The sequence below is a fragment of the Schistocerca gregaria genome, chromosome 7 (genome assembly GCF_023897955.1).
Source record: "Schistocerca gregaria isolate iqSchGreg1 chromosome 7, iqSchGreg1.2, whole genome shotgun sequence".
NCBI lineage: Eukaryota > Metazoa > Arthropoda > Insecta > Orthoptera > Acrididae > Schistocerca > Schistocerca gregaria.
In genome coordinates this window covers 486,901,761-486,914,959 of record NC_064926.1, presented here as the reverse complement: position 1 = coordinate 486,914,959, position 13,199 = coordinate 486,901,761, and positions in this window count along the sequence as shown.

Sequence of the window (13,199 nt, the reverse complement as noted above, 5' to 3'; positions counted from 1 at the left end):
GCAGTGGTGGCAATGCCACAACCACAGTGCACACCGAAGAAATGGCCGATCGTGCTACAGCTGTCGCTGGTACCAGTGGCGACCTGGCTTCTGTAGTCGCCTCGTGGGCTACTGTTCTCAATTAGGTGTTGTGTGATAATGCAGAAATCACAAAAACAAAGAGAAATCTGGAAAAACCTGTGAGGTGTCAAAAATGCAAATTTCATAAATATAAGCTGTTCAAGCATACTGCACTTCTCACATCACAGATTAGGCCTATATATGAATCACAAAGAAAAAGTGGAAATTGTGATATGCATAATAAATGCTGTTATCACTGCAACAAAAGGAAATGGGTAGCAGTCAAAAATAGAAATGCATGACAGACCAGTACCAGTGGCAACAACATGTCGTGAAGCCAGAGAGACTGTTTCTGACGTTCAGTAATCTTATCCAACAAAAACATCAGAAGAATGTCAGCATTTACAATTGTATATAGTGCAGAAGAGGACAAATCAAACAATACAAGCAACCCTGCACTAAAGAAGACTTGATGCTCCACAAGAAAACAGAAACCATCAGCTTACAGACCCAATGAGCTTTTTTGTAGAGACCAAACATGATGGAGCTCTCATGAGTAATCAATACTCATGGTACCCTAGGCAACAGTACAATCTGTTCACAATGAGATGAATGAATTCTGAGAAGGAAGGTGGGTGCGGGGTGTGTAGGAAGCAAACTTTGTACACTGACTCACAGCACATAGGGTACCAAGGTGTGAGGTGGTGTGGGTTAGGGGGGGGGGGGGGCAGGGGAGGGGGACAAGCTGCAATTAAATCGTGCAGTCGTGGCACTAAAACACTATACTTGCATTCACATAGTAACTTATGCTCCAAGCAAAGTTGATAGTGCCATCTACTGGCTGCTGTGACAGCTGTCAGCTGCTGTGTATTGCACATCTACAAAAGTAAACACTGAGACACGGGTGTAACAAAATCTTATACAATTCATGAAATCAAAACTGACAGTTTCATGTTGAGTGATGGTTGTTGTTGCTGCTAATGCCGTATCATTTCTGGTAGGGCCAGAAGTAAAATTTACCTTGTCGCAAGAAGAATGATTAAAATGTTGAAAATACATTACCACAGATGTGCTGAATTGGAAGTACACATAAATCAGAATCAATCTCATTATATTCTTCAGCTATACATAATCTGTTATTAAAGTCACTATTGTCCAATTCAACAGTATCAATAATGATTTCATCAATTTCAAGTTTGATGACACTGTTACTCTTCCAGTAATCTTCTCCTAGTTGTTGCGCCTTCCTGCAGTGACCTCTGAGCAGTTACTAGCAGATGAGCTCACTGGCAGTCTTCAACAGATTCTCATTGGATATGTCTCCTAAAATGTTGTACTCCATAAACAAACTTTTCATTTTTGTCCATACCAGTTCCATTCCACTTAAGTCACAATTATACAATGGTGAGGGAGAAACAGTGTGATTTTTCTCTTTAGCCATTTTGTGGACCACATACATATTTTTGAATTAAGGAGAATAGAGTGTAAGGAGTACTAAAATCACTGGTGTTATGGTTGGTTGGTTGACTTGGAGGAGGGGATCAAATAGCAAGGTCATTGGTCCTATCAGATTTGGGAAGAATGGGGTAGGAAGTCAGCTGTGCCCTTTCAAAGGAACTATCCTGGCATCTGCCTTAAGAGATTTAGGGAAATCAAGGAAAATGTAAATCAGGATGGCTGGATGTGGGTTTGAACTTTCATCCTCCCGAATGAGAGTCCAGTGTGCTAACAAGTATGCCACCTCACTTGGTACTGGTGTTATAATGTAATAAATCATACTCCTTACAAATTGGTGGTTTCTGGAATGTATGGATCTGAGCATGCCTTTTTTTCCAGGTGAGGACTTTGTCTTTTTATTAATGTCGACAATGTCCAAGTGCTACTGGTCACAAGCGTGCATGTGAGAAGGGAGTTGTTGCTCAGGTTTCATAAGGAGTGGTGTCATGCATGAATTGTCTGAACTTTTTAAAATGAAGATTGTGAGTTTGAAAGTATTACATTGATTCATAAGGTGAAAGTAATTGATGATTCGGTTTATTCACAGAAAGATGCAAGTGATTATTTACGAAAACTGTAAATGAAGCAGCATCATTTTTGCTATTAGTAGCTCCCATTAGCAAAACATATCACTATTTGAACTTTGGTAACATGATAGATTAATTCACAAATGTAGTGCAGTGATGGCAACTGCAGCATGATGGTGGAATAAGCATAACTGTTAATACAACTGTGGCTGAACCTAGACATTGTTAGGGAGTGTGTTACATGCCAAAGGGCAATAAAAAGAAGTAATATGATTTGTACTGTACACAGACAACATCATCCTTCTGCCAACATTTCCCAATTGTCATATAACTGTCTACCAAAATTTAACTGAGAGAGAATATTTTTATGGCTGCTTTGTTAATGTGTTTCATTTCTAAAGTGAAATGCAATTGGAAAGCAATAAGGGCTCCATGCTCTAGCAGTAAAGACCTATTATTTTGCACTTTTTCCATGTGAATCCCATGGACAACAAAATATTACTCAGAGATGTACTACACCAAGTCCAGCTGATCTTTTCCTGGAATCCTGTCAAAGTTTCCACAGATTGGGGGGCCATCTTCTGCACCAAGCAGAAGTCTTCCATTGTTTGTCTTCCGACACTCCTGTCGAAATTATCCAAAAGGGTTTTCCCAGTACATCTTGGCCTAAGTGGACGAGAATTTCTTTAAAAAGTCAGAAATTAGGACAGCTTTCTATGCAGAAATGGTTACCATTAACAAGGGTGGGAACAACTTTTTGAAACCAGCTATGCGGTTGTGTAAGTTATAGTCCCAGATAGCACACCATGCTGCCACAATTAATTGAATAAAAATAATGATGATAATAATTTTAAGGGGTAAAAAAGGTTTAGTTATCTAGTGGATCACAAGAAATTCCTTTTTGTTAATTACTTGCAAATGAGGGCCCATCAGTGTAAATGACTTTCCAAGTAACTTACCCTGTAAATCTATCCTCTATACTGATGACACAACATTAGCTAATTCCGGAAAGGATATAAACAGATTGAAGGAAGAAACTGAAGAATGTCTCAAAATATCTAATATCTAGTTTAAAGATAATGAATTAACTATGAACAATGAAAATACTGTCAAGATAATCTTCAGTCTATCAAACAGTAACAGTGAGTTATCCTCTGTTAAACTACTAGGAATACACGTTGACTCGAAATTAATGTGGCAAACACATACAGATTATGTATGTCAAAAGTTATCAAGAGTTATCTATCTACTAGCCAAACTACACTCATGTGTTACACAAAAGTTATTACTTCATTCATACTGCACCTTTTTTCACTGCCATCTGCAATATGGCATTCTTTTATGGGGTAACTTCCCAGGAACCAAAAAAATTTTCACTTGGCAGAAAAAAGCAATTAGACATCATTATGGAATCACTGACAAAAAGACCTCATGTAGACCCTATTTTAAAGACTTAAAAATCTCACAGTCCCATCTCTTTGTATATATTGTTGTCTATTAAACATAAAAGAAAACTTAAACCACTACACTGTAAGGAAATCTGTTCATCAACACAATACTCGACAAACAAATATGATTGATATAAACACAACCAGACTTAAGAAAACCCAATCTAGCTATGAATACACAGGCATAAAATTATTCAACACTTTACCCACACAGGCTCAATTGGTTTCACTGGATATTCTCAAAACTAAAACCAAAGTGTGGATGAAGGAAAACACTTTCTACAGTATAGAAGAACTTCAGAATAGTTGTAAAGATGACCTAATTTATTGATAAGTTAAGGCTTACTGTTATGTATAGAGATGGGTGTAGAGGCAGCTATAAGCTAAGAGGGTACAAATTGCTATATTTTTTACCCTGTAATATTTTGCTATATGAAACATTATGTACAAATAGCTATAATTCTTCTGATGGCGTCAATTGCATGTCAATGCTGATAAATTAAGGCTTACTGTTTTATATAGATATGGGTGTAGAGACAGTTATAAGCTAATAGGATACAACACTGCTATATTTTTACCATGTAATATTTTGTTATGTAAAACGTAATGTACAAATAGCTGTAATTCTTCTGATGACATTGATTGCATGTTAATGCTGAAAGATGGATAAAATAAATAAATAAAGAAATATATTACAGGGTGTGATGTCATACCTGGGACTAACCTACACAACTACATTTGTGGTATTAAAAAGTTGATCCCTCCCCTGAGGACCTCTCGTTTTAACCCTTTCAGCCCTGAATTATTTAAAAATAGAAAAAAAATATGTTTGCCCTTTTTTATATCTGTGTGGACCTATTTGCCAAAATCGAAATGTGACGTACTTAGCGTAAAAAATAAAAAATTTTCCAGTAAACTGGACATTGGGTCTTGTAGGTAGTGAGGATGAGTAATAAGAAGACAATAGTTACACATTTTATAACATTATTCATTGTGAAAAATCTGTAAAAAAGTAGAATTTTTACAAAATATGGGAATCTATACATAATATTAATAATTTTAATTAATGATATTATATTTACAGAACAATTAATAAATTGAACAGTTACAGAAAATAATTTTTTCAACATTCATTTCATTTTTATGAAAAGCCTTATTTTCATCTTTTAGGCAGATGTGAACATCAGTTTTGAACAAATTATTTTTGATTTCCCCTGATGGTTGCTTTTACATCTGTTGATGGAGGTTGTCTCTCTTTTCTGGATCTTCTCTCTTCAATCAGTTTTTCACTTATTCACTGTTAGGCCTACCTCTTTTTCTATTTGATTTTGCCTATGTCTTCACAAGACCTTCAGCTACACTCATTCAAAAATGTGGTAAGGGAAATACTTTGTTATCTTGATTTTTTTAATTTTTTTTTATTGAACAGTATTTCAGATATTCTAACTACTGTTGACTAAAGCAAAATCAATAGAATGCCTCAACATGCTTAGAGCCCATTTTCTGGATCTAACAAAGATTCTATACAGCCCATTCTTTTGATCAAACAAGTCTACTGCACCCATTGCTTGTGTATACAGCTTAACAACTTTGGGGCACCTGATTTTTACATATGATCTCGATGATTTAACTCATCGCTCAACAAAATTTGAATGCAATACCACATTTCTGTTATCAGGCCACTTTGTTAGCACTACATTATTGTCTCTACTGACAACCTGGTCAGAAAATCCTCTCTCCTTCTTTCTGATATCATGGTCATTTATCAAAGTAGAAGAAAAAGAGGTATTTACATGAAATGTTCCAGTAGCAAAAGTTTTTTTTTGTGTTTTAGTACTTGAAGAAGATGAAGCAATTGTGTCCTTTACTTTTTATTCTTTCACGCAAATGGAGAATGTCGGATGCACCTAAACCAAATATTTTCTTGTTCTGTTCATCAAGCTCAGCAATACTACTCTAAAAAATTAGGAAATCATAAGCAACACCAGCACCAAAACCGAATTTAAGTGAACAATGTGTGTCACAGATGAAAATGTCATAAAATACATACATATTACTGGATAATGTCCCTAAGATAATTTATTAGCTAATATTTTATGCTATGAAACAAAAGAGAAATAATACATTACTTGAAAGAACGTTATAAGAGAGTAGTGGATTGAAAACAGCCATTATATCAAAGCCTACACTGCAGCGTACTAGATGAAAAATATTACCACGGAGTCCTGATGTCCAGGATTTTGGACGACATTTAATTTCATAATAGCTCAATTACGTTCATAGTCTATTAGGTTAAACTCAATTTTTACAGAAGGCCCTTTCACAACATTTTCTTTCTTCCCCCCCCCCCCTTTTTCCCCCAGGAAATGTGTATATTGCAGTAATCGATATGTAAATATGTCTTACCTGGAGCATTTCACAATGGGTCCACCATCTTACCTGTTTTTCAACCTAGTACACTATTCCAGCAACAGAGTGCAGCAAGGAGCATGAAACTAAAAGTGACAGATGTCCAGTAAACAGGCCAATAGGCTTCAATGGTGAACAAAATCATTTACTGCTGTAAAAAGTCAATGTACAATACACTGGATGCCAGGTCTGAGAGGGTTTCAGGAAGCAGTAACGCAAGTTACTGCAATAAGTAATGGTGTTTTTACATACATAAACTAAATGATAATTTTAAAGTAATTCACACAAAAGGGAAGGTAGTTTCATAGCACTGTCAAAGAGAAAAATTTGAACTGAAATTTATCTCTTTCATCTGGGAATTATTAGTGATTTCCCATGATTCTTTGCAAAAATTTTGAATTCTCACAGAGATGAATCTTGCTCCTGTGTATTGTTTATCTTGTCATCTGAGAGAGAGCATGGAGCAACACTTTATGTTTGCACTCCTGCTTGCAACATTCATCGACATTACTAGTTATGTTTCTAGTTCCACTCCATCACTTACCACCCACTGGCTTTCTCCAAAGAGTGGAAAGAATATCCCCCTGTTATGGTCCAGTACACATTTCTACACTCAACAGGAGCTGTATCTGAGACACAGCACAACATGGCACAAGAATCCTTTCACAGTGGCTACACACGTAAGGTTTGTATTAGATCACTGAGGTTGGCAGCAGCCAGGCACAAAGTGTGAGTGTGTTGAAGTTTGCCAACTTCCACCAATGCACTATTATGGAGCTTGTGTACATTCCTTTGTGAACAGACTATAAGTCTACTACTCCTGCCAAAACAAATGAGAGACACAACTTTTTCTGTATCCAGCCAGAATATATTTAATAATAACTCGGAGACATTGATTTCTTATTTACAACAGACTTGAAATATATGACCAGTTTGGTTATTTAGATAAATATGAGGATCAAATATGAAACTTTTAGAAAGAAATGTAATATTATTGTATGCTGTCATTATTGCTCAACAAGAAATGCAAATAGTTTTCTCAAAAAAATCTTGAAATACTTCTAAACAGAATTCACCAAAAAATGTACCAATCTTTTATGGAGACTTTAACATTGATTTTGAAATTGCAGGGCAGTGAGAGAATCTCTATTGAGTCTTACAAGCTCATTCAATCTGAAAGCTACTGTAACATGCCCCATGAGATTCAAAAACCATACAGCTCTAGACCAGATATTTACAAACAGTCTTTATCAGTCCAAAGTACCTGCCCATTCAGGCTATTGTGAGCAAAATCCTCTACCTTATGAATGTCCTCCCTTCAACCTGCAACAAAAAATACATAATAAAAGTAAAAAGTTACAGCGGCAAAAACATGAGAACCTTCAACAATAGCCTAGCATCAGAAAAATAAGCTGAAGCAAATGAAGCAGATGATACAGACAAAGAGTTGGAATCCTTCTTAAATATGTTTCTCTGTTGCTTTGTTATCCCTTGACTTCTCATAGTGAAACACATTAAGTCAAAAGAATCTAAAAGGAAGCCATGGGTAACAAATGACATAAGGATTTCCTGCAAAAGGAAGAGAGCTCTGTTGTAGTGCATAAAAAGTATCTATCTCTCTGCTCAAGAGAGATCACTAAATTAAGCAGTATGCCAAAATCTTTACAGTACAAGCATAGCAAATGGCTAGTGATAGATGTGTGGCAACATCCTCAAAAAAGCAAATGCAATTTGGAGTATCATAAGAAATGAAACATACCAACTGCCTCATACACATGAACTATGATTCACAACAACTCCAGAGTCACTAATCCACAAGAAGTTGCAAATATATTCAATAGCTATTGTGGAAGTATTGTAAGGAAAGTACTACAAAGTGCCAACAAACCCACACCAAATAAACAAAATAAAATAAAGACTTTGAGCCCCAACATTCTTCTGGAAAACTACTGCTGACTGAACTATACACACATCAAAAAAAGTTTTGCATCACCCCAGTTCCCAGAACTCCTGAAGACTGACGTTGACTGTGGATATTGTATCACAGACACAGTCCCTTTTACTGTTCAGAGATGTCACTAAATCCACCCAAAGATGTAAGCAACCATGCATGAGCAGTGCCTATTAGACACAGGGGCTCATCAGTTCCAGTCATTCCACCAGGAAGGAGGTACAAGGCTCATGTTGTCTGTAGCTCAACCATGCCTAGACCACAGTTTGATCATGTCTGCATTGTTACCTTGTGCCAGGAAGGGCTGTCAACAAGAGTAGTGTCCAGGCATCTCAGAGTGAACCAAAATGTTGTTGTTCGGACATGGAGGAGATACAGAGAGACAGGAACTGTCGATAACATGCTTCATTCAGGCTGCCCAAGTGCTACTACTGTAGTGGATGACTGCTATCTACAGATTACGGCTCAGAGGAACCCTGACAACAATGCCACCATTTTGAATAATGCTTTTCGTGCAGCTGCAAGACGTAGTGTTACGACTCAAACTGTGTGCAATAGGCTGCATGATGCGCAGCTTCACTCGCAACGTACATAGTGAGGTCCGTCTTTGCAACCACAACTTCATGCAGGGTAGTACAGGTGGTCCCAAAAACACACCGAATAGACCACTCAGGACTGGCATCACATTCTCCTCACCGATGAGTGTCGCATATGCCTTCAACCAGAAAATCATCGGAGACGTTTTTGGCGGCAACTTGGTCAGGCTGAGCACCTTAGACACACTGTCCAGTGACTGCAGCAAGGTGGACGTTCCCTGATGGTTTGTGGTGGCATTATGTGGGGCCGATGTATGTCGCAGGTGGTCATGGAAGGCGCCGTAACAGCTGTACCATACGTGAATGCCATCCTCCGACCGTTAGTGCAACCATATCAGCAGCATATTGGCGAGGCATTTGTCTCCATGGATGACAATTTGCGCCCCCATCATGCAAATCTTATGAATGAATTCCTTCAGGATAACAATACCAGTCGACTAGAGTGGCCAGTATGTTCTTCAGACATGAACCCTAACAAACATGGCTGGGACAGATTGAAAAGGGCTGTTTATTGACAACGAGACCCTCCAACCACTCTGAGGGATCTACGCCAAATCGCCATCGACGAGTGGGACAATATGGATCAACATTGCCTTGATGAACTTGTGGATAGTATGCCACGATGAATACAGGCATGCATCAATGCAAGAGGATGTGCTACTGGGTATTAGATGTACCAGTGTGTACAGTAATCTGGACCACCACCTCTGAAGGTCTTACTGTTGGTGGTACAACATGCAATGTATGGTTTTCATGAACAATAAAAAGGGCAGAAATGTTGTTTATGTTGATCTCTATTCCAATTTTCTATATAGGTTCCAGAACTCTCGGAACCAAGGTGATGCAAAGCTTTTTTTGGTATGTGTATTAAGTGCAAAGAGCCTTAAAACTAATCATCTGGCATTGATGACATCCTAGATTTTATCATAAAGAGCTGCATAAATAAAATAACTGCTCCACTCTCAAATCTATGGAAGTGCAAAAGCCATCTCAGCCTTTAAGAAAGATGAGAAAAATAATGTGGAAAATTAAAGACCCATGTCATTGTTATTGTGTTTGGAAAACTTCTGGAGTGATTCATTTACTAAAGATTAATTAATTTGCAGAAAAGCAGCCAAATTGTTTGATGCCCAGCATGGCTTCAGCAACAATAAATCCATGATGCCAAGTATGAACAGTCCACCCTATATGCTTTAGACCAGGGATACCCAAACTATTTTGGACAAGTGACCCCTTTTCCAAAACGAACTGTTACCTCAAACCCCCATGGCCAAATTACCTACTTTTGAGATCAACCCCCTTATTCATAATGGTCCGCTAACTTAAAACAGCTGCTACAGAATGCTATTTTTCATTCTGACTTAGGTCAATAGAAGAAGACAGAGTGAGAATTAGCAATGCTTTAAGTTAGCAGACTATTATGAATAAGGGGTCTACCTTTAGTTTTTTTCCTATTGATACAAAATGCCTAGGTACTAAGGTACCAATTGGAAAACTTTGCACTTGGTTAAGTGAGTAAAGTTGACTTCATTTTCGCATCAAAATTTAACAAAATAAAAAGACATACAATTCAGTAAATATCAAGTTTAATTTATAATGATTATTACAAATTAAGTACTTAAGGAATCTTAAGTAAGTAGGACATTATACTTAAAAAAGTATTAATTCGCAAAGAGAAAATAAAACATTCAGTTTGATGGATGTACCTGGTGACTATCTATCAATCTAGCAAGCTACATTCAGTTCAATATTGGTGAGTTGCAGCCTTAATTCTCCACATTCGTGGATTTTCAAACAGTTTCTTTGTTTCGTCAAAATGTTTGTTACCACACTGAAGCTTTTTTCAACTAGGTATGATTATGGAAAAGCGATAAGGTATTTTTGAACATTGTTCCACAATGTAGGATACTGTTTTTCAATGTTGCGTTGCAACCAGAACTTCTGATAGGCTTGGTTGAACTTCTGCTTAAGCTCTTCATCTGTGCTGATTGTAATCAGCTCTTCTTGCATTATAACATTGGCTTCTTCTATGACTGTAGTATTGTACGGATTTATTATCCATCTTGTACGAACTTGAGACTTTACATTACTACAACAATGCTATTTCCTACAAAAATATTAATTATTCTTAGTACACGTAACACAACATAAACAATACAGTACCTACCTATCTTGAAAGTTTTAAATAAGAACTTGTGTTAATTTAATAGGGGGCGATTTTTAGGCCTCGTCGACCCCCAAAATCAGTTTTCATTTATGTCGACCCCTAGAAAACCAATATCGACCCCTACCACTTTGTGAATCCCTGCTTTAGACCAAAAAAGCAATTTGGATCTTCCCACATTTACCAAAGACATTTGATGTTATACCCATAAAATTCTACTATGCATTAAACAAACTGCAGATCTATAGCTTCAGATGCATCCCTCTGAACAGGTTCAGCTCAGGAAACAGAAATTTACTATTAAATACAAAGATCAATGACATATCGGAACTTATTACTTTAGATAGTGACTAAGATGCTTCAACCAATTCTGTCCCTTCTTTACATAAATGACTTACCATTGTACATCAGTGCCACTACCAGTACACTCTTTGCAGATGATACCAGCATTCTCCTTAACAGCAGAAATGACCATGAGCTCTAAGGGGCATGGCTGAAGGTATAGATGAGTTGAGTGATTGGTTTGACAGAAATAACCTGATAATCAACCTGAAGAAACCCACCTTCCTGAACTTTCATGTGAGAACAAAGAAATTTATGCCCAGTATGGAAATACATGGCTCTGTAATATCCCCCACATCAGAAACAAAATTTTTAGGCCTGTGAACCTCATATGGTAAACACACATCAGCAAAGCTAGTACAGTAGTGAACTGACTAAAGGGAGCTACATCTTACATATCCTTGCATATTGCATAAATCAAGAGACTGTTCCTACTATTTACTATGCACAGTTTCATAGTGTAATTCAATATGGTATCATATTCGTGTGAGATTTCCCAATAGCTCAGACATTCTCCTAACTAAGAAGAGAGCTGCAAGAGTTATAAACAGTGCAAAGCCAAATGACAGCTGCAGACTTCTCCTCCAAAAATCACTCATTTACCTTTTAGCAGTCTTCACATATTATAAATGTGTAAGTTCGTAGACAGTAACATAGTGAAATTGTGGAAAAACCATGAGTGTCTATGATCTTGGCACAAAACAGAAAGTGAAATTTCCATGTCCAATGGATGCATACAATTGCTTATAAAAATTGACTGTTTAACTAAGGCATTCAACTTTGCAGGATCCCACCATCAGAAAAAAATAAATAAACAAGTAAAATAAAGTATGATATCTGTCTTTGTTGAATAAGAAAATGGAAGTCTTCTTTGTTAATCATTGCTTTTACACTGTATTTGAATTTTTTAACCAAATTTGTGCAAATAATTATGAAATTGATTGCAGAAAAGATTTTTGTAAAAGAAATAAATGTTTTGTGTGTAGATCATCTGCAACTATGACAAATGCATGCTTACTTTAAGTGCGTGCGTGTGTGTGTGTGTGTGTGTGTGTGTGTGTGTGAGAGAGAGAGAGAGAGAGAGAAAGAGAGCAAGAAGGAAAGGTGTGTGAAACTGTAATTTCCTTGTAATAGGTTATAATCTGTGACGACACCAACCAGGTCCTTGTTTTGTACAGGGTGAGCATAAGTACACTTTTGCTACCTCAGAGGACGTCGACCTCCCCCCCCCCCCCCCCGCACCCCCCCTCCTCCCCACACACACACACACACACACACACACACACACACACACACACACACACACATGAAAAATGAGTGATCATAGGACAATGAAACAAACTTTGTGGAAAGATTTGCAAGGACATGTGAAAGAGAAACAATGAATAAACCATAGAAAGAAGCACATTTTAATTTCCACAAAAGTGGGTAACATTTAACTATAGTGTACCATGTTTGTAGTCAGTGATATAAATGTTGCTCAATGTGATGACCACCTGCAACTACAACTGGTGGAACTACACTCAAGAAACCATTTCACAATTGTTTGAAGCACTTTTTGAATGGTGGTCGATCGAATGTTCAGTTGTTATTACACGGTTTGTTCACTGATTGAAGGTCACAAATTGTGTCCAGTATTCACAGCCACATCAGCAGTAACTCTTCAACAGTTTTTGGTGCAATTAGCATTTGGCTGCTCCCAGAAGAAATTCCTGAATCACCAGTTAATTCGAACTTCCGAATCCCATTATTCAACCCCAGTGCAGAGAGATAACCTCTCTGTATTCCTTAAATGCACTGTCCACTTGTGAAGAGCAGAAGGACTATTGCTGTTGTTATGGAAAAATAGCTCACCTTGTTCAAACCCATGTTGATTGTCTGCAATTGTAATCCACACTGATGCTTGTGTTTCAACACTACGTCACCATACCAGACCCATCACCTAATGACAGGTCATGACACTAACACTACCAACAACGTAAATTCTGCAGCACTCAGTCTGAACATCACTCCTACGAAGTTGGATACCCCTATGGCAAAAAGTTTTCTGTCTAAACTGGCTTAAGTAGCAAAAGTTTAGTTATAAGCACACAGTCTGTGTGTGAGTGGGCTGTGAAACTAAAATAACATTAGAATAAACAATACCGATGTTTTATAAATTCTCATCACATTGTGATGAATTTTGACTATTCCTAGTTAGTATCT